Genomic DNA, 26363 nt, shown 5'->3' on the forward strand with positions numbered 1-26363 from the left:
CCTTCACAGGTCCAAGCGAGATCCTGTTTATGATGAAATGCGTTCAGTGAGTCGACAGATGCCTGGCACCAGGACTGCAGCAGTGAGCAAAATGCCTGGCTTAGATCCACTGCACTGGCATCGCAGTGGTGCTGGGAGAAGGGGCAGTAGGGTGAGTCGGTCGAGAAAAGCAGGGGTGGGTGCGGTGGGGCCGGAGCTGTAGCTGGGCCAATCAGCAAGCCTTTCTGAGCCAGGGATTTCTGAGCTGAAGTCGGAATGGAGTAAGGATGGGGTGGTCCTGCAAGTTTGAGGGGCAGCAAGCATGAAAACCTCAGGCTGGAACGCACTTGCTTGGTAAAGAAACAGCAAGAAGGCCAAGGCGGTGATGCCAGTGAGCCAGATGGACGGAGACAGGGCATCAGGACGGCCCAGCGGCCTAACGCGCCAGACTCGGATGGATGGCGGCAGTGGGAGCCTACGTGGGGGTCACGTGCAGGACCTCGAGACCACACAATCCTCTGGATCTTCATCCAAGGGAAAAGGAACCAGGAAAGTAGAAGTGGGTGGTGTTCTAACATCCATTTTGAAAGAACTCTGGCTGTAATTTCTTTTCAGTGCTTCCTTAACACGTGTCCAAAAGACTGTCTAACATCAGGGCCATCTCAAACCCTCTTTGGAACTTGACTTTCCTTCCACCTACCAAGCTCACTTGAAATGTCAAAACTTCTGCTTCACCTCTGGAGTAGCTGGGATTACAGAAGTGTGTCCTTGTGCCTGGCTCTATTTTTTTTTTTTTATTTTGGCAAAAATTATTTATAAAACAATCTTTCTCTCTCTCCCTCTGTCCTTCCTTCCCTTTCTTCCTTTCCCTGTCTCTTTCCCTTTTTGCCACCCTCCCTCCCTCCCTTTCTTTCTTAGATAGAGTCTTGCTCTGTTGCCCAGGATGGCTTCAAATGTGTGATTCTCCTGCCTCAGCCTCTTAAGTAGGTGGAATTATAAGTGTGCATAGCTATGCATGGCTATTACTCAAAACAAAACAACCCCAAAAACCAGCTGCATAGGCCTCATCATATAGATGTAAAATAATTCATTTAATTTGCCCTACTACTAGGTATTTAGTCTGTTTCCTTAAAAAAAAAAAAAAAAAAAAAAAAAAGAACTATTACAAACAGAGCTGCCATCTATAACCTGGCATTAATCATTTCTGCACATATCTGCAGGATAAATTCCTGGGCGTGGAATTGCTGAGTCAGATGGTATGTGCATTTCATCACGCCCATCTGTCTCGCTGCCCTTGCACACATACTGTACCAATTTAAACTCTCATGGGTGACACGTGAGGGACAGCTCTCCACCCTCCCTGCCCCCAGCGCCCCCTGAGTACCAAACCTCTGGACTTTGGCCAGTCTGTTAGGTGTGCCTGTGTAGTGTTAATGTGTGTCCCTTCCCTGTGGATCAAGTTGGGGATTTTTTTTTATGTTCGCAAACCTGTGGGCTTCCTTTTCTCTCGGATAATGTTATCTTTATAAGAAACGCCCACCAGTGTTTCCTTTCCCTGCCAATGTAAATGCTGACGGCTGCTGGCTCCCTGCTGGACGCTCCAGTGCTGGTGGGTGGATGACGGTTTGGGGACAGCCCTGCCTTCTCAGGGGGAGCCGCCTAGCCAGGGGCATGATTTTGAGACAACTACTGAACCCCAGATGGAACTGCCACATCCATACATGTATTTCTGCATCTGTGCATGTAACATAGAAGAGAAAGAGTTGGGCTGCACACTGAAATTAACAGACATGATTTTTAAAAAGTGTTTCTTTTCCTTTACGCTTTTCTCTAAGTTTTTTTGTAACGTACATAGATTACACAAGAAGTCTTTTCTCCTTTGTTCATATTGTTTTTTAAGAGCATGCATGAGATTTTTGTGATAAGAAGCAATGGCACAGAAAGGTCAAGTGCACACACACAGTGCGCGTATCTTTTGGATGTGAAACACTAGGGGGAAGACCGGGCCCCAGGAGGGCCAGCGGTGTGAATAGCCGGAGGCCAAGGGGTCCACACTCCCAGGCCTGGAGTTGTGTCCTGGCATTGCCTGCCCCAAGGCCCTGTGCAGAACTTCGCACCCAGAAAAAAGGAGGCCTCTCCCCTGTGTCTCCTTCACCGGGAGGCTCCTTTCACACCCAAGGAAACCGAGACCAAGCCCAGGCAGCGCGGAGAACTGCCCCTGGCGGGAATGCTGTGCCGGCCGCTGGCTCAGTGTGCAAGGGCGACGCCTGTTGGTGGAATGTGAATCTGCTCACGAATCTCATGGTTCCCAGGGTGGGCATGCCTGAGATTTTCTTTTTTGCTGGTCTGCCTAAAACCTCAAGATCTGCAGCCTACTCGGCAGCTCTCCTTGCTTCCTACTGGGGGAAGCGCGCTGGCTGTGGGGATCAGCAGGTGGAGCATGGTGACCCTTGCTGTGAGGGGTGGTCTGGGATCCGGCCAGCAGCCTCAAAGCCAGACCTCGACAGCCTGCAGCAGCAGGGAGCAGACAGGTGCTCCATAGCACACGGCTTGGAGTGGGGGGTGGTAGGACGAGGGGCGGGTCTTGGTGGCAGGTGGCACCCTGACAACCGCATCTCCTCTCTCTGAAGTCTTTGCAGGGCACCCTGGAGAGTACCAGAAGCTAACGGTGAGACCCTAGCTTTCGTGTAGGTAGTAAGGCCACCAGGTCGCTGTCTTCAATACTCACCCATAAAGAATGATCCACACCCATCCTCCATGAGGATGTGTGGAAGTCCTGAGCTCAGACTGACTGCAGCATAGCCTGTCTGCAGTTTGTGGGCACTGCCTTCCCTCGGGCACTGGCCTGCAGTACCAGGGGAAGTGCATAGTGTGAAGGCTGACTCAGCCCCCACGTCGTCCCTGGGCCAGAGTCTGTCTTCAGCACCAAAGCCCAGCTCCAGGCTCACAGCGTGTGGCCTCCGATCCCTGCTGGCGCAGAGGGGACCCTTCCACGTCCTTCAGCAAGACTGGGGTAGGGTCCCATCTGTGGGTTTCCTAAGGAATCCAAGGATCCAGGAAGGGTGTGAGGCCCAGGTAGCCCTTTTCTGGGGAGGTACGATGTGTCTTGCTGGAGAGGAAGGCAGGGTGCATGGCTTGTCCCAGAGTCCTGTGGTTACTTCCTAGGAAAGCTGGGAAGAGCAGAGATTTCTGATCATTTCCTCCAGGAATACTAAGCCTAGCTTCCAGACAGGGCCAGGGGCAAAGGCTGCGCTCCCGGAGTCTGGAGGACCCAAGGCTCCTGCCCAGCCCAGGATGTGGACAGGGCCTTCCAGGGTGGCACCAGGGCCCACTTATCTGTTCCAGAGCCTGTGAGCACTGCCCAGCATGCAGGCCGAGCTGGTGCCCACAGGACACTGGCAGAGGACTGCAGCTACCTGGTGACAGGCTTGGGAGAAGCTCCAGGAAGAGGGACGAAAGGGAGCTGCTACCAAACCCCCATTTTGCAAATTAAAATTAAAGAGCCAGGGCTGGAGATATAGCTCAGTGGCACAAGTGCCTGCCTGACAAGCGCAAGGTCCTGAGTTCGATTCCTGGTACCAAAAAAAAAACGCCAGGGAAAACCTCAAACCACCCGGAGGCCTGGAGAGGACGTGGCCATGGGGAAGTCACACAGCAAGTTATTGGCCAAATGGAATCCAGACTGTGGGTTCTTCTTACGGGTGCTCTTTCTGGCCTTGACCTTGAGAATGGTGGCCCATCTCTGATTCAGAGGTGTCCAGGCCTGGCACCCCAACTTCTTGAGGGCCTGCTGGGGCCAGCACTTGTACTTCCTTCCTGAGCTGGTCAACATATTCCCTTCGGTCCTGGGAAGACCCACCCTCCCGGTGTGAAGACTGAGGCCCACTGGGGTGTCCGACTCAGTTCCAGACCACGGCCTCATCCTCCTTTCTGAGCTATGTCTCTGAGGGAGACATGAGTTTAGAAGAAAAAGGGTTCTGAGACTCAGAGCTGCCCGCCTCGCTGTGACCCCGCGGCCGAGGCAGGCGGTTCGCCCCTCCTTTGGGCTCCAGCGCCCTCTCCCGGCGGCCTGGGGTACTGCGGGTTTCCTGGAGGGGCGCCGGGGGCGGGACCGGGGCGGGGCCAGCCAGCCGTGCTGCCATAAAAGCCGAGTCCCGGCTGGCCTCCGAGAGCGCTAGCCGAGCGGGAGCCCAGGGACCGCGGCGCCGCCGAAGCCGGGGTCCGAACCCAGCTCTCCAGGCCGACTTCGCTGCGCCTGCCACGCCGATCTCTGCGCGTGCTCCCGCGAGGCACCGTACTACCTTGGCCGCCGCCCCGGAGGTAAGCGGGCTAGGGGTGCGGGGGCGGGTGGGGTGTCCCGCTTCCCTCGCACGGCTCCTATTAGCCCCCAGTATCGTGCAGTCCGTGTGTCCGTGAGTCTGCCGCCGACCTTGGCGGGTCTCCCTGAACCGGGGATCCGGTGTGCGAGGCAGGTGTCGGGGCGCCGAGTCTCCAGCGGCTCGCACCCCTCCGGGGAGGGGGCTTTGCCTGCTCCGTCCCCTTCGGAAGGAGGTCCAGGTCCGGCCCGCCCGAGCCCAGCGTGGGACTTCGGGTGCGCACGGGCGCGCGGCTGCAACAGGTCTGCGACCCGCTCGGGCTCCGCGCGTCCCCTCCGCCTCCCCGCGCCGCGCGGGCATCACAGGACCTCAGGACGTTGGTGGCATCGGGGACCCTGCTGGTACTGGGGCTGCCACCCTGAGCCTGCCAGCACCCGGAAGACTCGAAGATCACTGGCAGGGACAGGTCGGCGCAGGAGGGTGGCCTCGGGTGAAGCGGAAGGACAGCGTCCCGGCGGGGTGCAGCCAGGGTCGGGCTGAGCTCCAGCTCGCCGCCCGGGGAACGAAGCCTGAGACGCCGTGGAGTGGACCGGCTTGAGGCGAGGAGGGTCCCGGGCGCACCAGCCACGGGCCCCAAAGCTCGAGGCTCGAAGTCCTGCGCCCTGAGCAGCGCTGCGCAGGTAAGGATCCCTTTCCAAGCTAAACATTTGAAGTGTGCGCCAGCGCCTGGCTCAACCCCATCATGAGCCGGGAGCCCGGCAGTCTCTCCACCGCCGCGGTCTGGAGCGCTTTCCCGGCGCGCCCGGGGCGGGAGCCGGCGGCTCTCTGCGTGCCAGGCGCTGCGCCACCATGGACAGCTCCCAGCCACTTCCTCCACGCGGGTCTGTGGCCCTGGGTCTGTGGAGTCACTCGCTGTCCCCGGGAGGCGGGGCATTGGCGCGCTGGGAAGGTGGAAGGTACTGACAGTCTGCGGGCGTCTCGGTATTCCAGTATTCCGTCCCCTGGCATCACCAACCACTCAGGAGGCCCGCCAGAGGCTGTGGTTCGTGCCCTGTCCTCCCTCCCCAGCCCTCAGCAGGCTGGGCAGCACCTCCCGGTGTGACCCGGGGCTTCCCTGGCTTTTCTGTGACACTACAGGGACCCTTCAGGGCTGCTGAAGGCGTGAGCCTCGAGTCTCTGACCGGGGCAGTGAGACAATACCAGACATTTCTGTGTAGGACATAGGGTCATGTGCTCTGTCTTATTGAACAATTTAATAAATGTGCTGTTGGGGGATATATTAATTACATGGTGAATAACACAAATGGAGAAGAAATCTAATGGAACAAATTTACAATTGTGTGCTTGAATGCAATTGCAAAAGCAGCCATGCTGTTTTCTGGTCCTTATGGTTTCCTATAAAGTGCAAAATGCCTTAAAGCAGCTCCCAGAGGCTCCTTGTGGGCCCCGTAGAGTTGTTCACGTTGGTTACTTGGAAACAGTGAGAAAACCTGGGCTGGGTAATCTGTGCACCAAGTGACACATCTCCTTCTAGTGAGAAATGACACTGGAGGGGATCTTTCTCCTTGTGCATCTTCTGTTTTAAGCCGCAGTGGAGAAGTTCTGTGTGTGGCTGAGGCAGGCCTGTGGAGATTAAAAATATATGTCAGTTAAACTCTGGAGGCTGCTTCTGTGTGAGTAAGATGGGGTGGGACAGCCCACCTCGCACCACTGCTGGGAGAATCCATGGACACACTGTAAAGCTGTTGACCCAGTGCCGAGCACGGGGCCGTCTCCTACGGCCAGGCCAGGAGTGGGTGTGTTTTAAGGACAGCTGTGCATTTCTCTTGAACTGCGCCCGCCAGCCCTCTGCCCTCTCTTCTAACTTGCTCACTCTTCAGTAGGGACTCCATCTCCATCTCTGCCAAAGTTCACATCCGAGAACCTGTGGATGGAGTGGTGAAGATGCTGAAATTGATCACAGTGCCCAAAACGTTCTCCCTTAAAGATAAATGGAAGAATTTTGATGTATAGCAAATCAGTCAGCTGTCTTTCCTGCCTGTACCCCTTGGAGGGGAAAAAAGTAAGTCACTTTCAAAGTATTACCACAGCCTTCAGACAACCGTTCCTTTGGATCTTTCTCTTAGAAGAAGGCAAGGTCTTTCTGGAAACTTCCTTGTCTGGCTGAGGCTGAGGTGCTCATGGGAGTTATCACAGAGCAGCCTCCAAAGCTCACTTGTCCAAAATGAAGTGTGGGTTAACATACCAGGCAGGGGCGTATGGGAGTCTCAGAGTGGCCATTGTCCTGAAGGAGGAAGCACAGTCCTTTATGTTGAGGCTAGCCCAAGTGGGAGACCCTGAACAACACGCTTGATCGCAGTTTTTTTGGTCCTAACTGGATGTGAAAGACTCCTAGAGGTCTGTATTTGCGGGTTCTGTCTGGTAGAAATCTAGTAGGTAACACCATGGAAGCTGGGATAGTGCAGTTATAAGGTACCTGGTCTTCTAGTTAACTGTTTCCTCCCATAGTGTATGTGCACATGTGTGCATTTCTACCAGTCTCACATGCTGTAACCTTAGCTCTTCATTCTCTTTTCCCTTAATAGATCAGAAGGAGCCTTTGCTTCTTCCCTCTGGAAGTTGCGCTAAAGGACAGCCAGATTCCAGGGGTCTTTCTGGGACTTTTCATCTGCTGGAGACGTGACTAGAGCAGGAGGAGGACCTGAGCCTGTGGCTGAGCTGAAGTCCTGCTTTTCTTCTGTGGAATTCCACGCAGGTTCCAGTTTCCAAGCTCACAGCTTTCCGGTAAGAAAATGATTGAACTGTAGGCTGCTCTTGGAGAGCAGGGCCAGTGTGGGGAGGAAGCATCGAGCAGTAGAAAGGAGCTCTGCGTGGGTCCGGTGACATCTAGTCCATTGCAGCAGTATCGAGTCCCCAGGACAGACAGATCAAATGTCAGGAGTGGCATTTACTGAGAACAGCCAGCAGGATGAAAAGGCTGAGCCCCGTCACTCTCAGCCTCCTTTGAAGCCCGCCGTGGAAATGACTCCCTTTTAGTACCTTCTGTGCTACTATTGGCAGAGCAGCACTGCTGGATGGATTAAATGCATTTTGCGTTTGCAGCTGTAGCTCAAGAGAGAAATGCAAGCATGTAGGTTGGGTTCCTGAAAGGGAAAAAAGTTATGCTTGTGGGCCGCATTCACAAGATCCCATATCTTTGAAAAGCCTGGGATACACCGTATCTTTGTACACTGTGGCAAACTTCCAGATGTTTGATCTGATCGGGGTAATGCATCAGCTGTCTTCTTAATGCTTTATTTTTTTTTAAAATCACGTTATGCTGGCAATTTCAGTCTCCTTTGAACAGTGACTAGCAGAGGATCAGCTCTGTATTCTGTGCTTTCTGGTTGGACTGGTGGGAGGTTGGGAATGGGCGTGGTCATGGGTCCTGGGGGAGACTTCTCTTTGCCTTGTTGCTTTTTACTGTTTTGCCAGCTGTTCAGCTGGGTCTATGGCTCCTTTCTTGCAAGTCTGGCATGAGTGGACTCTGCACATTTGGGGAGCGTGATGGCTGACATGGTGACTTACTGATGTCTGCACCTCTCTGTCCAACCACTCCCCACTCCCTTGGGATCTCCCTCTCGGATAGGTCCCACAGCCCCACTTTTCCTCAATCTGCCCTGAGCCAGGCTTTGTTCTGGCTGGGGTCTTTGGAAGGGAGACTGCTTGCAGACAAATACCACCAAATATACATATGCTGCCCACTTAGATCCCTGGGTGCCAGGAAGCGCAATGCCCGCCCAGAGGGAGCATAGCACTGCTGTTATTTCCTAGGGCTTAGCCCTGGTTCTGTAGCTCCAGGAGCCAAAAAGCACCCTTCCTTTCCCACACTGTGGGGTGGCAGTCTGGGAAGCACAGCAGGCCAGCCTGGCTTAGGACCACTCACGCAGGGCCCCTCTGTAGCCCCGACAACCTGTCTCCATGCATTGGGAAATGGCTGAGCTTTAGCTGTGACTCTTGTGCAAGGGCAGTTATAACATGGGTTTAGATACAACTGGAGTTTGAAGTGTGTGGACCAGACAACTGCGTTTGAAAACCCTAGGTGTTCTTTTCTCGAAGCTGTCTGCCAAAGAGCTTAGCCATTAGGCATTATCTGTTACGGGAAGGCGTGTCCAGAGCCCAGTGGTTCCAGCACGGACAGCACCCGCTGCTGTCTCCCGTTTCTAGATGGCGTGTGGGGGCAGAAGGGCTGCCAGCCTCTTTAGCCTGCTGCCTGGGCCCTGTTGGTGCTGGGAATTCATGCTTCTGGCCTGAGTCTCCATGGCTGCAAGACCCGGGCCCGGCCCATGGGACTGAAGGTGGTGCTGTGGCTTTGAGGACAGAACACAGGCTTCATTTCTGCTGCAGGCCAGTCAGGAAAGGGGGGAGCCACTGGAGTGTCCCTTGGAGACTGGATTACAGGTGACAGCGGTTGTGACTCTGCTCCCTCCATGGACCAGCTGCCATTGCTTGCGCAGGTTCCCTGGCTCCTGTGATCTTCGGTTTCTTTACCTGTAAAACAAGAAGGCGAGGTGGAGAGCTCTGCTTCCTGGACCTGAATATGCACACAAGCCCCAGGGGCTGGCTGGTTAAGGGACAGCTCTGGTTTGGCTGCTGCAGGCTGCCCCTCAGTCTACATCTCTGAAAGCTCCCTACTGATGCTTCCTTTGTATAGTGAGGACCTACATCACTATTGACTTTCTGTGCTTCTGCCTCTAACTCATTTTGGTATCACTTAAGTTAATTTCTGACATCCGAGTTGATGGCGCCCAGCCGACTTGCATCCTCTTAATGACCCTTCAAATTCTTGCAGATAATTATTGTCCCTCCTAAGCTGTCTTATCAGCAGACTAAATATCTTGAACCGCTTTAAGTTTTCCCTTTCCCCTGTTGTAATAAATTTTCAAAGCTTTCCGGACCGAGTTACTTTTAAGTGCAAGGCCATTGTGCAAGTGGCAATTTATCTTTGCCTGGCAGAGGCATTTGAGTGCAATTTTGGTGGTATTAAGAGATCACTTGGGGAATTTCATCTAACTCTGCTCCCAGACTCTGAGAATGCATGTTTACATTTAAACAACTTTTCTTGACTTGAACAGATCATAGATTTCTTTAACTTGAAGATGAAATTTAAGGCGAGTTATCTCCCTCAGCCCCCACCCTGTCACATTCCTGGCCATCCCAAATGTATTCCGGGAACCGGGCTGCAGGTGTGTGGCTGAATTCCATTACCCACCACACATACAGGAGCTGAAAATAGAGTATATGTTTTTGATCGTCCATGTGGCAGGCTCTGAATTAGCCACCGGGGAGGCAGCATTGAATCGAGGGTCCCTATCTCTACTGGAGTGACAAACATCAAAGTCAGAAGTTGCCTAAGAGCGTGATGGGAGCCAGGGTAAGGGGACACGGGTGAAGTCAGGGGTCTCCTGCTGATAACGAAGCCAGGTGAGATTCTGGAAGCCTCATAGAGAAGGAGGAGCGGGTCGGTCTGGGCAGGTTAACAGGAGTTTCCAGGAAGTCTGAGCTTAGGCAAAGGTGGAGCATAGAGACTGATGTCAGAAGGCATTGCCACAGAGAGCAGGGCCCTGGGAAAGGTCAGAACGTTAAGTCTTCCTGGGCGCCAGAAGCTCCTTTACTCTTGCAGACCTCAGACTTCATGGAGAAGAGCGAATCCTCCAGGCAGCTATAGCTCTAAGGGCTTTAAACATCACCTTAACCCTAAAATGCTTTGTTCCAACAAAATCTGTCTAAAGCCTATTGACAAGGCAAAGAAAAAGCAGTTGTGGTTGGAAGTAGGGGCTGGGGCTTTATCTTGAGGCACCCAGTGAGCTCCGTGGGGCTGCTCAGGCTTCCAGCATGCAGCTGGAAAACCTTTGTCTCCAAGCATTTTGGTTTTGCTTTTGGCAGTCTTAGTAATAGTGCCGTCTTAGTTTTATTTTCATCTCTCTCGCTGTGTCTTTTTAATATTCTGAGATCTTGCTGTTTCTTGTGTGTTAACAATTTTCAAAGACCACAACGGAGCTATCTTCTGTGTGATAACATAACAAAGCCAGGGCACAGGCCCGCCAGAGGGGAGGGATCTGCGGCAGGTGCTGGCCTGGAAAACTCAGCATGGGAGGAGACAAGTGGAGCTGTGTGCATCTTGCAGAAATAGGCTTTTTATTTCCAACCTCGTCAATCCCTCTTAAACCTTCTATGACTTTTCAGGTTCTGTAAAAGCTGGTAAGGAAAAAAAAAATTGTTTATTTCCAGGCTATAAGAGTCAACACATTCTACCCAGGACCTTGCAACCCTTTCTGTCTAGGGAAAGTTGTCACATTTGGATGTTTTTAAAGTGAGGCTGAAGGAGAGGTTGAGGCAGATGGGTCAGACTGGAAGCACTGAGCTGCAGGTCACAGTGGTGGCTTCTGTGTGTTCCCCATAAAGTTCTTCCAAAGGAGGGAATCCATACCCTGAGTGGGCTACCTTGGAATAGAGCCCTCTTTGCTGATGGATGGTCTTGGTCTGGTTCGGAAAGGGACCTGGGTCTGGCACCAGCTCATAGCATAATCATGAAGATTTCAGGAGGAAAGCAAGGCTTGTTCAGTACAGAGGGGCCGGGAGCACCTCCACCTTGGGAAGACACCTCGATATGTGAGGATTCCACAGAGTGTTTCCCTCCAAGAGGAGGGGCTGCTTGGGGCTCCCTGCTGGGCTGAGCAGGGTCTCTCTTTGGGGGACATGTACACTGCCCACATCACCATAGGACCTGGAACTCTGAGCCCTCCTAACCCTAATTAATTAGGTTGCTACTATGAGGTGTGATTAAAAAATTTAAAATTCCAAATTACTACAGTAAAAGACGCATTGCCATTCACCCCCTCAGAATGTTCCCTCTTGCTTTGAACACATTTAACCCATCGCTCTTGCCACTTTCCAAAGCACTTCTGGAAGTCCTCTTTCATGAGTGTCTTGGTTGTGCTGTTGTGGCTGCCTTGATGTCCCGAACTGAGTCAAAATGTTTACCTTTTGTGGTCATTTTGACTTTGGGGAAGATCCAGAAGGTGCCTGGTGCCAGATCCAGTGACTAAGGTGGATGAGGACACGCTGTAATGTTTATACAAGCCGCTTTTCCACTGAATGGCGCTCGGCAGCAGCATTCACCATATTTTATATCACACCTTGTAAAGACAAAAGAAGCCTCCAGAGCTGCCTGCGAAAGCGGCAAGAGTGATGGGATAAGTGAGTCTGAAGTGAGGACTTTTTAAACTTTAAGCACACACTGTGTATGTTGATCACCCCTTGTACGTAGTCCTGGCCTTGTGACATGGGTAATCTTAGACACTAGTTTCATAAGTCCCGGAGCACTATTTTTCAGGGGGTCTAGCTGGTAGCTGTCGCCTTGCCTTGTGTCCCTCCCTCCTGCAGGGCAGTGGTGACATCTGCTGTGGGACATGGGAACATTAATGCCCAAAGTTGAAGAGGTGGAGCAGGGTGGCCCCTCCCCTTCTGCTCAGCTTCTAGTTGCCTACCTTCCTTGGAGGACACATGTCCATGCCACATGGTGGTGACACCTGTCCCCAGAATGGTCCCCTGAGCCCTTGGGCCCCACTCGTGTGGGTGTACAAAGCTGTCCTCCTTCCACAAAGAACAGTAGAAAGGAGCTGAGTGTAGAAGGAAGCAGGTTTGGTGAACTATGAAAAAATATTGTTTTAAATAAGCCCGTGGTTTATGACAAGCCTGTTTCAAAACCATATTACAGACACTGAGTAATTTACTCTTATGCTCATTTTCCAGAGGTTTGGATGCAGGAAAACCTCAAACATAGTGGCTAAGTACTTTTCCTTTCCTTCCCTTTAAAAATCGTGTTTATTTTCAGAGGAATTTAATCCATATGCTACAGATCCATTTCCACGTTATTCAGCAAAATGTTGTTTTCCACCAACATTGCTAAGCCATGAGTGAGTTTGCTCGTTTCTCTCCCCCTCTGCCTGTGCAAGTAGCTGAGCTGGGGCTGCCAGCTGAGTGGCTCTGCAGCCTCTTAGGGACACAAGGAGACAGGCGCTGGGGGCAGGAAGGAGGTCAGTAATACTGACCCCTCTCTTTTTGGGAGTTTGATATCTAGTACAACATGGATCTTTGGAGCGTGGATTTTGATCTTTAAAATATTGCATTATAATAATATTTATATTGATAGCTGAGGTTATTTTGGGTGCCCTCTTTAATTTTGCACCCAAGATGAATGCTTCTCTTGCCTCTACCTTACCCAGGTAAATGCCCCTTCAGGCCTCATTATGGTGGGGGCCAGAGCCCTTATTGTGGGTGTTCATGCTGCCTGGTCTACACAGAGATGGTTACTAGACAGAGGGCTGATTTAGACTTGGAGTATGAATGCTCTTCAGGGTCCAAAGCTGCCCTCCTCCTTCCCCCTTACTCACCTGCATTTTGGAGAGGAAGGAATCACGGTGTTCCATGGGAGAACATTTTGAAGGTTCTACTGAGCAGCTGTGTCGCTGTGTCTGCAACTTCTTAAGAAGCCACAAGCTCATCAGATTTCTCAACTGAGCTCCTGGTAGTGAAAGAGAAAGCAGTGGCAGGATTTGGGGTTTGAGACTTTCATCTGCAAGGTCTCTCTGTGCTTTGATGGCTTTGCAAACACACAAGTGCCAGGCTCTCTCAGTAGTGTCTGTTGAGTTCACAGCTTCGAAGAGATGTAGAGATTCCTTCTACCACATAATTGAGGGTTGTGTATGTGCTGGGGCTTTCCAGGTGGCTGAGAATGTGTTGAAATCTGTTAAAATCTGTTTTAGATTTTAAAATCATTGGGTAAGATGGTTACCAATGGTAACCCACCAACATATTCTGGAATTTTATGAGGATGACCATCTAGGGAAGTTCATTTTTCCTTTAAACCTCCCCATACAGAGTTATGTTAAATAAGAAACTGTATTGGACATGCAAAAAAGATGATGCCCCTATTAAATCTGCTTCCTAAGCATGAATGTGAGCTGCTCCTCAGTTAAGGTTGCTCGAGGACATCACAGAGGGGTGGAGAGGAACAGAGAGGACTGGAATGATGATCTGAATGGTGTGTGTAGCCCATGTGGGACCCTTTGGTGGCTGGTGCAGGACATGTGCAGGGGCTGCAGATTCCCTCGGTGGGAGGTGACTTCCTTCTCAGCCACATCCCAGTATGGCCCACAGCCCTCCTTCATTTCAGGGCAAGATCTAAACTCAAATCCTGTTCTGTTGATTCCCAAGGGCTGGCACATAGCAGGAGCTCGGATGTTCCTTAAATACACAAGGGAGTGGGTCCTGGGCTCAAGCATGTATCCGCACACTTCTTAGTGGAATGAATGTGATGCTGACCTCTTGAACTCTGCTCCAGGGATGGAAGGGAGCTGAAAAGTGCTGGCCACCTTCTGAGCATGGACTCCTGGCCCTGTCTTACCCCAGCATCATTACTGACATCCAGAGTTTGTTGAGCACTTACTAAGTTGAGTCCTATGTGAGGAGCTTTGTACCTCACACCATATCCTCCAGACAGCCTGGAGCCGGCCACTGTCCCAGTCTGCAGGGCGAGAAAACCCTGTGCAATCACTTGGCTTTGGGGTAGGGGTTCGAACTGGGATTCCAGTCTGTGAATGCAGAAGTCCATGCTCTTAATAATGACTGATGTTGCTTGATTCTTGAATTTTGGAAAAGCATATTTAGAGGGATATTACAATTCATAGTAAAGTCAGTGGAGGAGTAATTGCAGCCCAGACTGTAGATCTTTGATTAGAAAGGGCTCCATACCTCCCTGCCATGGAAAAGCTTGCAGTGTAGCTGGGGAGAGAGACAGACAGATCGGTACTCTGCCCTGGGAGCGGGGTGTGAATGAAGCAGGTGGAGTCCTGCAGAGATTTGATGAGGAGGCAGTGATTGCTGATGGGCCTTGCAGAGCAGCGCAGTTCACAGGTGGGTTGGGGGGCGGGCGGTGAGGAAGGATGGACGAGCCTGAATGGAAAGCAGAGAATCTAGAAAGCAGATACCCAGAGGTCTATGAGTTTGCTCTGGTTGGAACGAGGCGGCAAAGGTGGAGCAGGTAACAGTGGTGGAACCCGGCGGCGGAGCCTTGAAACCCAATGGCTTTAATATGGGCAGGCAGACACTTGGCTAATGTTCTTGGTGGTGGGTGGCCTGGGTTGGCCTTGTGCTCTCCCTCCCACAAGTAGCATCTTGGCAGGAAATGTACCCAGAATCCCAGCTCTCTTTGGCTGTTGGGGTCAGCTCAGAACCACAGGCATGGAAGAACTGGATCACCTAGGATGAACCTAGGGTACCAGAGCAAGATAGTGCAGAGGCCGAGAGGGACAACATGAAATCAGACACACTCAGAGGATCTTGCGGCCCAAGTCACTGCCGACACGAGCCCTGTCCCACTTCAAGGCTTGGAGCAGGGCTTTCCTAAGGCTCGACATCGCCAGCCCTGTGTCACGTTGTTCCTGGGACTGCTGTGTCCCTGTGTTCTGAGTCCAGGCTACAAGCAGAGACAAGAGCACTCATCCTGTCATCTCCGCTGATCTTTTGTAAGCTGGGGTGATTTTTAATTTTTTTTGTAATTCTTCTTAAGTTCTTGAGCAGATTTTTAACGTGCCCTATAGCAGCAGCAGAGGAGGGGAAATAGGATGAAGGGTGAGAACTTTCATGTAGAAAGGAGGGAAGAGTCACTATGAAAGATGCATCTTGGAAAAGCCTAATTATATTAGACACACTCCGAGTGCTGCTGGGTCTGCCGGTGCTATGGTGGCCTTCTATGGTCCTATCTCTGCCCGGGAGCTGTAACTAGGCATCCAGGTGATTTCAGTGAACTACATCTATCCGTAAACACTCCTTGAGCGCCACCTGGGTTCCTAGAGCTGTACTTGGATGTAAGGATGAGCTAAGAAAGCCCATCAAGTGACCAGTAGAGAGAGAAGTCACTGAGGCCTGGGTCTGCTGTTGAACAGAAGCACATTGTGTTCCCATCTCTAATGTCCCCAAGATGCAGAAACCAGACAAGCAGTATTTCAGGAGGGACTCCCTGAGGGTTTGTTGACTGCAAATTAAACTGTTCTCCATGTTCCTTCCCCATCCACTGCAGGCTCTGCAACTTCCATTAGCCTTGGGTTATAGAATGGTGCAATGGGGCTTGAGCTTAGCAGCCTGACAGATCTAGTGATAAGTCTACCTGTGTGACTTTGGACTAGTTGCTTCACCTCTCTGTGCCTTAGGTACTTACGTATCCCCTGAGATGGAGTGTTTGTGTAATATTCTGAATACTACATGCACTAACACACCGTGAACTTGGAGTTGTAACCCGGTACATACTAGGTCTACATAGGTCACATCTCTGTCCCTGGCCAGTGCACCTGAGCTAGTGAGCAGACACTCTAAGTGGAGCTGGCAATGCTGCCACTTCCAAGGTAGTTGTGGAACTTTGCATATCTGGTAAATGATGGGTGGTGGCTGGCCCTTGAGCCCTTACCTGAGGGGCTTGCTGTGTGCTCCAGAGTCTCCTGCACTGGAAAGGTCCCACCCCTGGTGCTGAGTGTGTAAGTGGGGCTTCTGGAGGGAGGTGGGCTGGCTCACTTGTCCTGCAGCCCACCATGTACATGTTCAGGGGGCTCTCCCGCAGGCAGGGCTGCCCCAGCTCCTGAGACTGCACTGGCACTCGCTGTCATGGTGCGTCTGTGTGCCCACGCCTGAGACTGCAGAACTGTGTGATGGGCACCACTTCCCTTGCACAGATGGAAAAACTGAGGCATTGTGTGACTTCTCAAGGCTGCATAGCTAGAAGATGGCATTAGGGGGCCTCCAGAACATAGCCTCTCACTTTGGAACCTTGAGACACAATACTGTGCCTCAGGGCCACTGGTAGGAAGCAGAGAACAGGAACTTGAAGATTTCTGACTTTGGATGCAAATGTGCTGAGAACAGGTGAAAAGCAGAGCTGCTTGAGTCTGTGTGCCTGGCTCTGAGTGCCACACGGAGAGGGCGAGTGTGGGGAGCCGCTGCTTCGCTGCTTCTGAGAGCTCCGTGGGCGGCAGCAGAGGGCTGTGACTTCCTCCCAGCAGGTCCCTGGAAGCCTGGCATCTCAGGGTTTCTTACCTGCTTGTCCTTGAGGGTCACTGCACCCATAAGCCCTTGCGAGGTGTCTGGCATGGGCTCTGCCTCACCCACTGGGAGGGCAGCTGTAAGACTCTGCCCGGCACAGCAGGGTTTCCCACAGGGAGAGTTACCTGCGGGGGTGGAACAATTTATTGCTAATTATGGCTTTGAAAACCTAAGCTTAGACAGCATTTGCTGAAATGCTTTTCTCAGGGGCAGCCCTGCCTAGACTTTGGGTGTATTCCTCGGTCAAACAGGGTTGGGAAGAACCAGGTTAAGCAGAGTCGGCCCTCCGCGCAGTCGAGGTCTCAGATGTGATGTGGGTCTCCGACAGCGCTGGGTGAGACTGTGGGACCCGTACTGGGGAAACTCGGACTTAAATCCTGGTGAGTGGGGCAGAATGTAAACAAGCACCAAGGGTAATTGGGCCTCTCTGCCCCAAATCCTTAATGGGTGCTAATTACAGCTTTATTAGCACTGCTGTAATCTGTGGGCTTGAGAAGAATGTTCACGTCAAGACACTTTAATGTTTTTATCATTTTATTTTTGAGTCGGAGCGTCACCAAGTATGTTCCTAGTTTGGGGGATTTGAGTAATAGAGCAGCCTGGGGACAGAGACCCTTTGTTTGGTTCTGTTTCTTTGCTCTGTCACTTTTCTCTGGTGTAGAGACAGGTAGCCACGGCCGGCATCCATGCGTGGCCTCTGGAAGGCCACCATTGGAGCGGGCTCCTCACGGTCCTGGGTGAGGGGCTGTTCTGCCTTCCACAAAGTCAGACTGAGTTTCTAACTTTTCGACACAGGTCAAACATCCCTCACCCAAAAACCCCAAATCCCACCTTTTCTGAGAATCAACATGATGCTCAAGAAGTTCTGAACGATGGGGCATTTGGGATTTGGGGCTTTCAGGTTAGAGACGCACTTCTAGTAGAATCTGAGAAACTCCCAAATCTGGACTGCTTCAGATCCCAAGTGTGTGGACTGGGGATTCTCAGCCGGTGGCCACTTTCATTGAACTGCTTTTGCAACCAGATTTTCCTCTGCTTGCCTTAGCCCTTCCCTCATTTATTCTCTCCCTTGGCATGTGAGGAAGCTACCTCATGATGTCCTGGAGGCTGCTGGGCTGAGCCCGGTGTCAGTCAGGGGCGAAAGTGCAGGACAGCACCGTCAAACATACACGGCAGGAACCACAGATGGAATGCTAGGATTTCCAGCTGCCCTATTAATACAAGATAAAAAAGCGGCATAGAGCATTAACGTTAATAGTATACCTTATTTTAAAGTAATGCATCCAAAATACTGTTACTTCAACACATAATCAAACTGAGAAATGTTGATTGAACTCACAGCAAGTCTTTAAAACTGCTGCGCATTTCCTACCCCTTCCCATCTCCTCCCACACCTGCTGTGCTTTCGAAGTGTGGCAGTCACAGGTGACCAGTGACCCCGTCAGGTCTGAGGACAGACAGGAAGAGACAGCAGCATACATGTGTAGGTTGAGAACTGTGACCAGTGACACAAAGGTAAAGGACCAAGGAGAGGAATTAGTCGGGGCTGTGCCAGGGCTGGGGCAGGCGGGGAGGCTCTGGGAGCGGCATTCACACAGGGCTAAGCGGTTGGTGAGTGCAGTTGAAAAGCCTCGAAGAGGGTGTGAGGATGCTCTGGGAAGCCAGGTGTGGAGGGGCCCCAAGGTGGAGTGTGGAGGTGGGAAAGCAAGGTGAGGAGCCAGGCAGCAGGAGGAGGGCAGGGGAGGGGTGGAGGAGAGGTCAGCAGCATCTCACCTCATCTCAAAGCCCAGGAAGCTGTCCAGTGGCTGGGAGCGGGAGAGTGATGTCCTCCGATCCGTGGATATGAAAGGGTTCCTTGGTGGCTCTCAGCAGACTCGTGTGGGTGAGGCGGGGGTCCATAGGGGACAGTCAGCAGTGGACAAGCAAGGGACAAAGGAGGCTGCGGTGCTGCGCTCAGCAGGGACAGGGTGGGTGTGAGGGTAGAGAGGTCAGGAGACTGCACAGAGCCGAGAGACAGACTGGAGCCAAGCAGGGGAGTGGGTGGGACACCTGCCGCAGGATGCAGGGTGACCAGCTAGAGACCGCGCACCTGTCTCACAGACTTATTCACTGTTTTTAAAGAATCAGTTATTGAAAATACAGTGGGTTTGTTTAGTTATTACCTATAGTGGAGGATCAGTTACAAAATTACTTCTGATCTATTTTGCCGTATTGGCATGATACACATTTGTACCAGAAAATATTTCCACGAAGAGGTGGCTTGGTCCACAACAGACTTTTTAGAAGGTGTTTACATAGACCTTAACGAGGTTTTAGTCTGCAAAGTGACTTAGCTCCTCTTTGCTGATCACGGTGCCCGGAGGGTGCTCGTGGTGGACAGGGCAGTGAGGGACGTGGGCCTCTAAGGCACCTCCTCGTGGGCCCATCTTTCACCCTGCAGCACTGCTCTCAAGAACTTGAAACCTCAGATGTGCCAGGAAACGAGTACACAGGCTGTGGGTGTTCTGGATGGTTGTTCCTCTCACAGGCTCTGGCGTGAGCTCCGTGTCCCACTTACGTGTGTGATAAGCCACCCAGGCGTGTGTCAGTCTGACCTGTTTACCAAAAAAGCTACTGGGGCTTGAAAGCTCCGAGACACTCTGTCAGGAGATCAATAAAACCACGAGACACTACATTTGCTTAGGCTGATTCTTCTGCAAGTGCTTATTAATCACCTACTCCGCTCCAGACAGAGGGGCTATGAAACCCAGCAATTATGGTTCCTACCTTACAATCTGGGTGGGGTGGCTGTGGGTGGGGGTGTGGTCAGATAACAGGAGGAGGGGAGCATCTGCTATGCCTAGAGACGGCATGGGGCGGGGCGGACATGTGGGAGAACTGGATTCTTGGGGAGATAGATGCTTGATTTGAACCTGATGGCGTATGGTTTGTTGATGATAAGAGAGGGGTACTGTGGGCTACAGAGATGAGACAACCTGGTGCCCTAAGGGAGTAGAAAGGAACCTGTGCAATGGCGGGTTCTTATAATGCAGCACGCACAGCCTTCAGAATCTGCAGGTGAGGCCAGCTAGGCCAGGCCAGAGGGCCTCCCGCATGTGGGCCACCGCATGAGAGAACACCCATTCGTCTGCGCTTCCGTGTGTGTGGGCTTGCTGCCTAGCCACAGGCCAATACTACCCTGGTTCTACAGCTTTTGGAGAAGATGGAGTGCTCAAGGGAGGTATTGTCTTACTTTTTTTAAACAGAGAACATACATGTTGCATATATACATGCTTAGAACATGCTTTGTTGTTTTGTAGGTAATATAACTATATTTCATTTCCAATTGGAAAATACAAAAAGAAAAAAAATATCATAACTCTACCTCCCAAGGTAGCCATAATATGAATTTTGGCGAATATTTTCCAAGTATTTTATTGTACGTTGTTATAGTATTGATATAACTTTACCTTGGGCATAAGCATTTATAAGTTTTTGCCTCAGTTTTCAAAATTATCATTTTATTGCTATAAAAGGACATCAAATTCCATCCTAGATTTTTAGTATTAAAAATTAAAAATGAGCTGGACATGGTGGTGCACCCCTATAGCCTCACCAATGGGGAGGCTGGGGCAGGATTGAAAGTCTGAGCCCAGCCTAAGCAAATTGGTGAGACCCTGTCACAAAGTGAAAAATAGAAAGAGCTGAGAGTGTAGCTCAGTGGTACAGGGCCGCTATATTTGATCCCTAGTACTGCAAACTAACAACAAACAGACAAGCCCACTCAAAAAAATTTAAAATAACCATTTTATGTATAAGACTTTCCCAATTTTAGCTGACTTGCGTAGGAAAAATTCCTAGAAATGGAGTTAACAGGTGAAGGTATGTGTACATTCTTGATTCTCTGTCTACATGATCTGCAAAGATTTATTCAGATGAATACTAGTTGTTTATACCAGTGCTATTTTACCAATATTCAATATTATTTATGTTCACAAAGTCATTTTAGTAGATAAGAAAGTCACAGCTAGTGATTTAAGCTTTTATCTCTTCATTCCTGGTGAGGTTGAAAAGTCACCTAGGTGCTTGATTACTGGTTATTTTTTTTCTTTTTGGAATTTTCTGTTCACATCACAAGATTATTGGATGAAGTATTCATATCTTTTTCAATAGCCATGATCACTTGATCACTTCACATGTTTCTATCATTCTCTCTCCCATTTTTCTTCTTCTTTTTTTTTTGGTAAAATATGTGAAATATTATCATGAAGTCCGATCTATAGATCATTTACATCTTGCTTGCTTTTCTCACTCTACAATTCCAGAGTCTTCTTGTGGCTTGGTTTTTACACTCCTTGGCCTGCCTGGAATTCTTTCTGGTCATGATGAGGGTGTCACTGTAACTCCATTTCCTCTCAACCTTCTTTCTTTCTTTTTTGGTGGCGGGTATCTGGAATCGAACTTAGGAACTTGTGCTTGCCGGGCATGCACTTGTGTGGCTGAGCTATATCCCCGGTCCTTCCCTTTGGCCTTCTGACCTGCCTTCCAAGCGCAGTTTCCTCCAACAGTCCTTTGTCTGTTCCCTTGTGCTGCCAGGAATAGCATATTTGACCCAGTGAGCAGTGGGGAGCATGATGGGCTGGGTCAGGCCAGCGCGGCAGGAATGTGGCCCACACTCTGAGCCTCTGGGTCCATGCCAAGGTCATATCTCCACAGACCTGGCTGGATGCTTCTGTGACCCAGTGGTTCAGGCCAGCCCCCTGCTGTGCCCTGAGGGGGCAGCCAAATGGGGATTAGGCAGTGACACCAGGGCCACTGCTGCCTCTGGCACTGGCGCTGGTCCAGGCTGTCCTTGTGCAGCTGGTTGTGCAGCACTGTTTCCTGCAGGTGCATCTGCTTGTCTCCCTCTGAATCTACCTGCGGCCCAGGCTCGGGAGGACCCTGGAGCAAAGCTGTGGTTCTGAGCCTTGCGAATGGTCGCTCTGGCCTGGGGAAGAGGCAGCTGGCCCTCGCCACCCTCCGGGTCCCCACAAGGGGTGTGGTGCACGTGGGTCTTGTCCTCTTTGGCCAGTGCCTGGAGGAGAGGAGAATGGGTCTGGTGTGCTGTGTGTTTACAGAGCCACGGGGCTGTCACCTGCTCTCTCTGTGATTGAATGAATGAGTGCTGGTGTCAGACCGGACTGGCTTTCCAGGCCCTGCTTAGGAAGAGGGTGCTCCTTTTAGGTCATTAAGGGAACTGAGAAAGCCTTGGCCCTCCTGTCACTTCATCTCTCTCATCCCATGTATTTCACAAATACATGCTATAGTCATTCTCCAGGGACCCCCACATATGTTCTACCACCTTTATCGACTCTAGAGAAGAGATTTCACCCTGAGCAACTCCCCAAGGCTGGTGGTGTTCCTACTGTCTCCGGTCACGTTAGAAATGTTTCAGTGCTTGGTGTAGGGAAAACATTGTGCTGTTACCTCTCCAAAGACCTGTTGTAAAAAGAGGCTGCAGGGCAGAGGTTGGGGATGAGTGGGGGAAACAGCTCAGCCTGGTGTGTGGGCCACTGTGGGCAAGTAGTGAGTGCTTCCTTCTCTGACATCTGGTACAGCTGCTGTGCCCTTACGCTTCAGATTTAGACACACACCAGAGCCTGTCACTCCATGCTGCTTTTTACCCTCTTGTTCTTACCAATGCCATTTTCTCTGCCTAATCATCCACCAAGCTATAGTGAATTCCTCCTGACCTTGCTCAAGCATCCCCTTTTCTGGGGAGAGCTCTCTAACCCTCCTTCTCTGACACATCAGTAAACTACTGCTGTGTAACAAAACAATCCAAGCCAGTGGCTTAAATAACCACTGTGGGTTATTGGTCTGTGGATCAGCCTGCTGGTTTTACTGATCCAGACACCTTGGTGGATCTTAGCCAGCTGTTGGATCTACATTTCATTGGCAGGACAGCTGCACACTTGGATGGCCTCACCAACATGTTTGGGCTTGGTGGCAATCTGTCTGTGGGATGAATGTGCATGGCTCATGTGTCTCTCTCAGCCAACAGACTGGCCTGGGTTTGTTCCCAAGGTGACTGATACCCTGCTGTCAGAGAAAGGGACAGCCCACAGGGCCTCTTGAAGCTGGATCTCTCCACTCCGGGCTGCATGAGCTTGGCTGAAACAAGTCCACTTCCTATGCAACAGAAGGAGATTTAGATTCTGCCTTTTACAGAGGATAATGATCTGGGGAGAGGAGGAAAGGATGTGAGGAATGGGCCAGCTTGTGATCAAGGCACCACACCCGCCTTGGACAGAATTATGCCGTAGTGTTATTGCACTTGGACATCCTGACATGTCACATTGCGTGGCTCATTTGTCTGAGTCCTAATTCTGACAGCATAGCCTGGTACTTGCATCTGAGTTGTCAGCTAATCTTGGACGTGTTGACCATCTACCTCTGAGTGCCATGGCCAGGCATGGGGTGAGCATGAGGGTACCCAAGGGGACAGGGGCTTGGGGTGGGAATGGGACATGCAGGATCTTGGCTGCATATCCAGAGCCTGACTTAAGCTGTCAAGGCTGCAGGGCAGGGCCAAAGCCCTGAGAAGCCAGTTGGCCTTTCCAGCCTTCCCAACACCTCTGTCTTCAGCCAGGCGTGGGCAGCCCTGGCAGATGAGACTCCAGCCCTGGTCCCCAGTGCCAGCAATGCAGCCCCCAGAGGACCTGCCCACGCGCCCGGATGTTGACTGGGGCATGGCTCCAGCACCAGCTTCCATGGATGGTCTCATCATTTTTAAAATAATGACCATGGGGTGTGGGTTGGCTAGAATGGTGACATCACTTTCCTGCAGTTCTGGGTCAGTTCCTTCTGATTCTCTCTGCATCTTTAAATGACAGAAATAAATCTGCTGCTTAGGTGAGTGTCTTGGAAGATCCTTTACATGTTCTCATGCCCAGCTTGCTGTGGTCAAGATAGCAATGGCTTTGGGGTCAGAGGATCTGGGTTCCTGATTCTAGCACAAGTTTGCTGTGTGTACTTGGTCTGGCAGTTTGGTATTCCTGTGCCCAAGTTTCCCTTTCTGCGCGGTGGTGGGGACAGCCCTTTGCTTTGCAGAGCAGTGGTGAGGGAGAACTGGGCTCCTCCAGCCTAGCTACCACCTCATCAGCTTGAGGTGCTGTGGATTGGGTGGCAGAGAAAGAAGGCCCTCCCTGGAGTCCTTTTCAAAGGGCATTTGTCCCACTCATTCGAGCTTCACCTGTGGCTTCATTAACTCAGAGGAGGTAGGACAGCACACATGACCTTTGGGGGATCCAAGCACTCCAGCCACAGCAGTGGCACAAGAGCAGGGGCCATGCCCCTCCCTCTCTGCTCCTCAGCCAGCACCTCCCCAGGGAAGGGAGCACCTCTGTGCCCCTTGGAATCCTCCTGGAGCTTGCCAGGTAGTGCACACTTGGGACCACTGAGGCACCTGTTTCTCAGGCTCCCAGAGGTTCCTGTGAAAAGCCGGTCCTGCCTCTGTTTCTCCTCTGTTTGCTTTCTCAAAGTGGACCCCCACTCACCATTATCCATAAAGCTTTCTTTCTTTAGGGTAACTTTGGATTTGAATGTCTTGCCATTAAGTCCTAAGCACAGAAATGATAAGAAAAGCTCCTCCCTGCATCGCAGATTAGGGTTATAGAGTCTCAAACTACCCCACCCAGCTGACTTTATCTTGAAGAGAATCTCATGGGTGTGGAGTTGTATCATCTCCATGATGGAATGTGGCTCTGAATCCCACCCGGTCTTGCTTTGGGGAGGGAGCCAGGGGGAGCATGACGAAGTCCCAACAGAACCTGGTGCTTCCTGGTTGTTTCCTGAGTCTCGGCTTCTCTGCGGATGCTGAGGCGTGATAGCACTGCCTGGCCAGCGTTTGCCTCTCTTCAGTCCTTTTCTTCCACTGGTGACAGGAGTGGAGCAGCCAGAAAGCCCAGAACAGGTATTTGGGTGGGAAGGAGCAGCACAAGAAGGCTGAGCCTGTGAGCTCTGGAATCTGGAATCTATGGAATTAGATCCATATCTTGGTTTGATCCATTCTGGCTTTGTGGTTGTTGACAACTCCTTAACCTCATGGAGCCTCAATTCCCCCTACTGTAAAATAGAGGTCAACCATAGTCATGATTCTTTGGTTACCGTGAGGGCTAAGAGAGCAGATGCATCTGAAGTGCTGTGACTGGCACAGCTCTCAGCTGGAAATCCTGGAGCTCTGTGATTAAGCAGAGGAGGGAAAACATCAAGTGCATGACCCGGCTGGCCTGGAGATGCCAGAGGAGGGAGGGGCTGCCGCTGCTGCCTAGGGCAGAGGTACCTGGAGCAGAGCAGTGACATGCAGGCTGCAGCCCTGGGTCGGCTCCAGCAAGGGAATGAAGCACTTTGCAACTGCACTGTGCACACCTCCTTGTCAGGACAGCTCCTGCATGCCATTGCTCCTTCTTGGTGTTCCTGAGTCCTGAGAGAGAGGGTGACTCCTCTACTCTTGCCCCCACTGCCCCTTGTGCATTTCCTCATGCAGGAGGCAGACGATACTGCCTTTCCCTCTTGCCCAGGGCAGTGGTGGGGTGGTCCCCAAAGATGTACAGACTTCATACTGTAGGTGCCCCTCAAGCAGTACAGAAACTCCCTTGGGGTCACAGGGCGGCGGAGTCTGTCTACCTGTCTCTGTGGAAGACAGAGGGGCTGCACTCTTGTCCAGTATGAGTGCCACTGCAGACAGGTACAGAGGATGTCACAAGTTGCAGGGGGACCTGGCAGGATTGCTGTTTTCCTGACAGATGTGGTTCCATTTTGATCTAAAGTTTCAGGCACTAGACTAGGAAATTGCAAGCCATAAAGGTTTTTTTGTTTTTTTTTTTTAAATCAAATAAGGATCTTATAAGAAGCAAAATTTCGCAATGGACAGGTGAGTAGATTCCAAGGTGAGGCTGTAGAGGTGGAGGGACCGTTGCTCAGACACTGGGCCGAGCATTCGTGCTCATTCTTAGACTCTCAACAGCTCCAGGAGGTGAGGTCTGCACTGTCCAGATTGTTCAGAGATCAGGCAACTGTCTTAAGGCACAGGGCTACTCCATGGGTAGGAGACTTGCTGCCTGAGCTCAGGTCTGTCTCAGCTTTGCCTCTGGCTCATTTTCTGTTGTGGGCGAGTGACCATCTTTGGGCCTCAGTGAGCCCATGTGGAATCAGCCAGATTCCAGATCTCTTATCAGTGCTAGAAAACTCTGATCTCCACATCTGTAGACAGCAGAGCCTTTTAGGTACCCGATTTATAAATGATCTTGCTTCAAAGCCAGGAAGTGCATGAGAATGTCTCCTGGTTTTGAAGGCGCCCTTGCAGCTTGATGCAAAGTTTTGCATTAAAAGGGACCGGATTCCTAAACTTCAACATTGACTGGTTGTGTGGCCTGAGGCAGATGGCACTCCTGAGCCTCAGTTTCCCCAGCTAAGTTGTGTCTCGGCTCCTTCCAGCTCCGACACGAGGTTAAGGATGCTGGCCTGGCACTAATCCCTCCTGACGTCCAGGGGCTGACTCCCATGCATGACTGGACTTGCTTGAAGCACATGCGTCTTTCCCAATGGGTGGCTAGGATTCTTTGCGTCAGGTGAAAATTCCAAAACCTCCGGGAAGGACTGTGATGTCAGAGAGAAGGTTCTCATCTTACGATAAAACCAAGTCTTTCTTCTAGCTGATAATAACATGAGCAGAGTTCTTGCCAAAGCATTTAAACCAGGGGACAAGTAAAAAGGACATGTGATTGTAGCTGGGTCTGAGTTTCCAGAGAAACTGAGGCTGGGCCAGGCCCTCTGGCTGCGTGGAGAGCTGTCATGGCTGCCCTGGGATTGCTCAACTAGCACACGGCCCAATCCCTGCAGCAACACCTATCCTTCCACGCCTGGCTCCCACAACCACATGAAAGCAGGCAAGGCAGATTTATGCCTAAACAG

The 26363-nt window shown here is 51.4% G+C and overlaps 1 protein-coding gene across 3 annotated transcripts in view; it reads left to right on the plus strand.

Moving 5' to 3' along the window:
• Window positions 1-4162: 4162 nt before the first annotated feature.
• The window catches only part of Cemip (cell migration inducing protein, hyaluronan binding), a 137879-nt gene continuing 115678 nt past the window's right edge, over window positions 4163-26363 (plus strand). Inside the window, exons 1-4 of one of the 3 annotated variants that reach the window (XM_013512631.1) lie at window positions 4163-4299; window positions 4452-4975; window positions 6179-6357; window positions 6881-7079. The gene's annotated coding sequence lies outside the window, so the exon portion shown is untranslated. Of the gene's footprint in view, window positions 4300-4451; window positions 4976-6175; window positions 6358-6880; window positions 7080-26363 lie in introns of all 3 variants that reach the window. The other 2 variants (XM_013512633.1, XM_005381436.1) reach the window with 2 other exon arrangements.

The sequence above is a fragment of the Chinchilla lanigera genome, unplaced genomic scaffold (genome assembly GCF_000276665.1).
Source record: "Chinchilla lanigera isolate Chin_1 unplaced genomic scaffold, ChiLan1.0 scaffold00015, whole genome shotgun sequence".
Taxonomy (NCBI): Eukaryota; Metazoa; Chordata; class Mammalia; order Rodentia; family Chinchillidae; genus Chinchilla; species Chinchilla lanigera.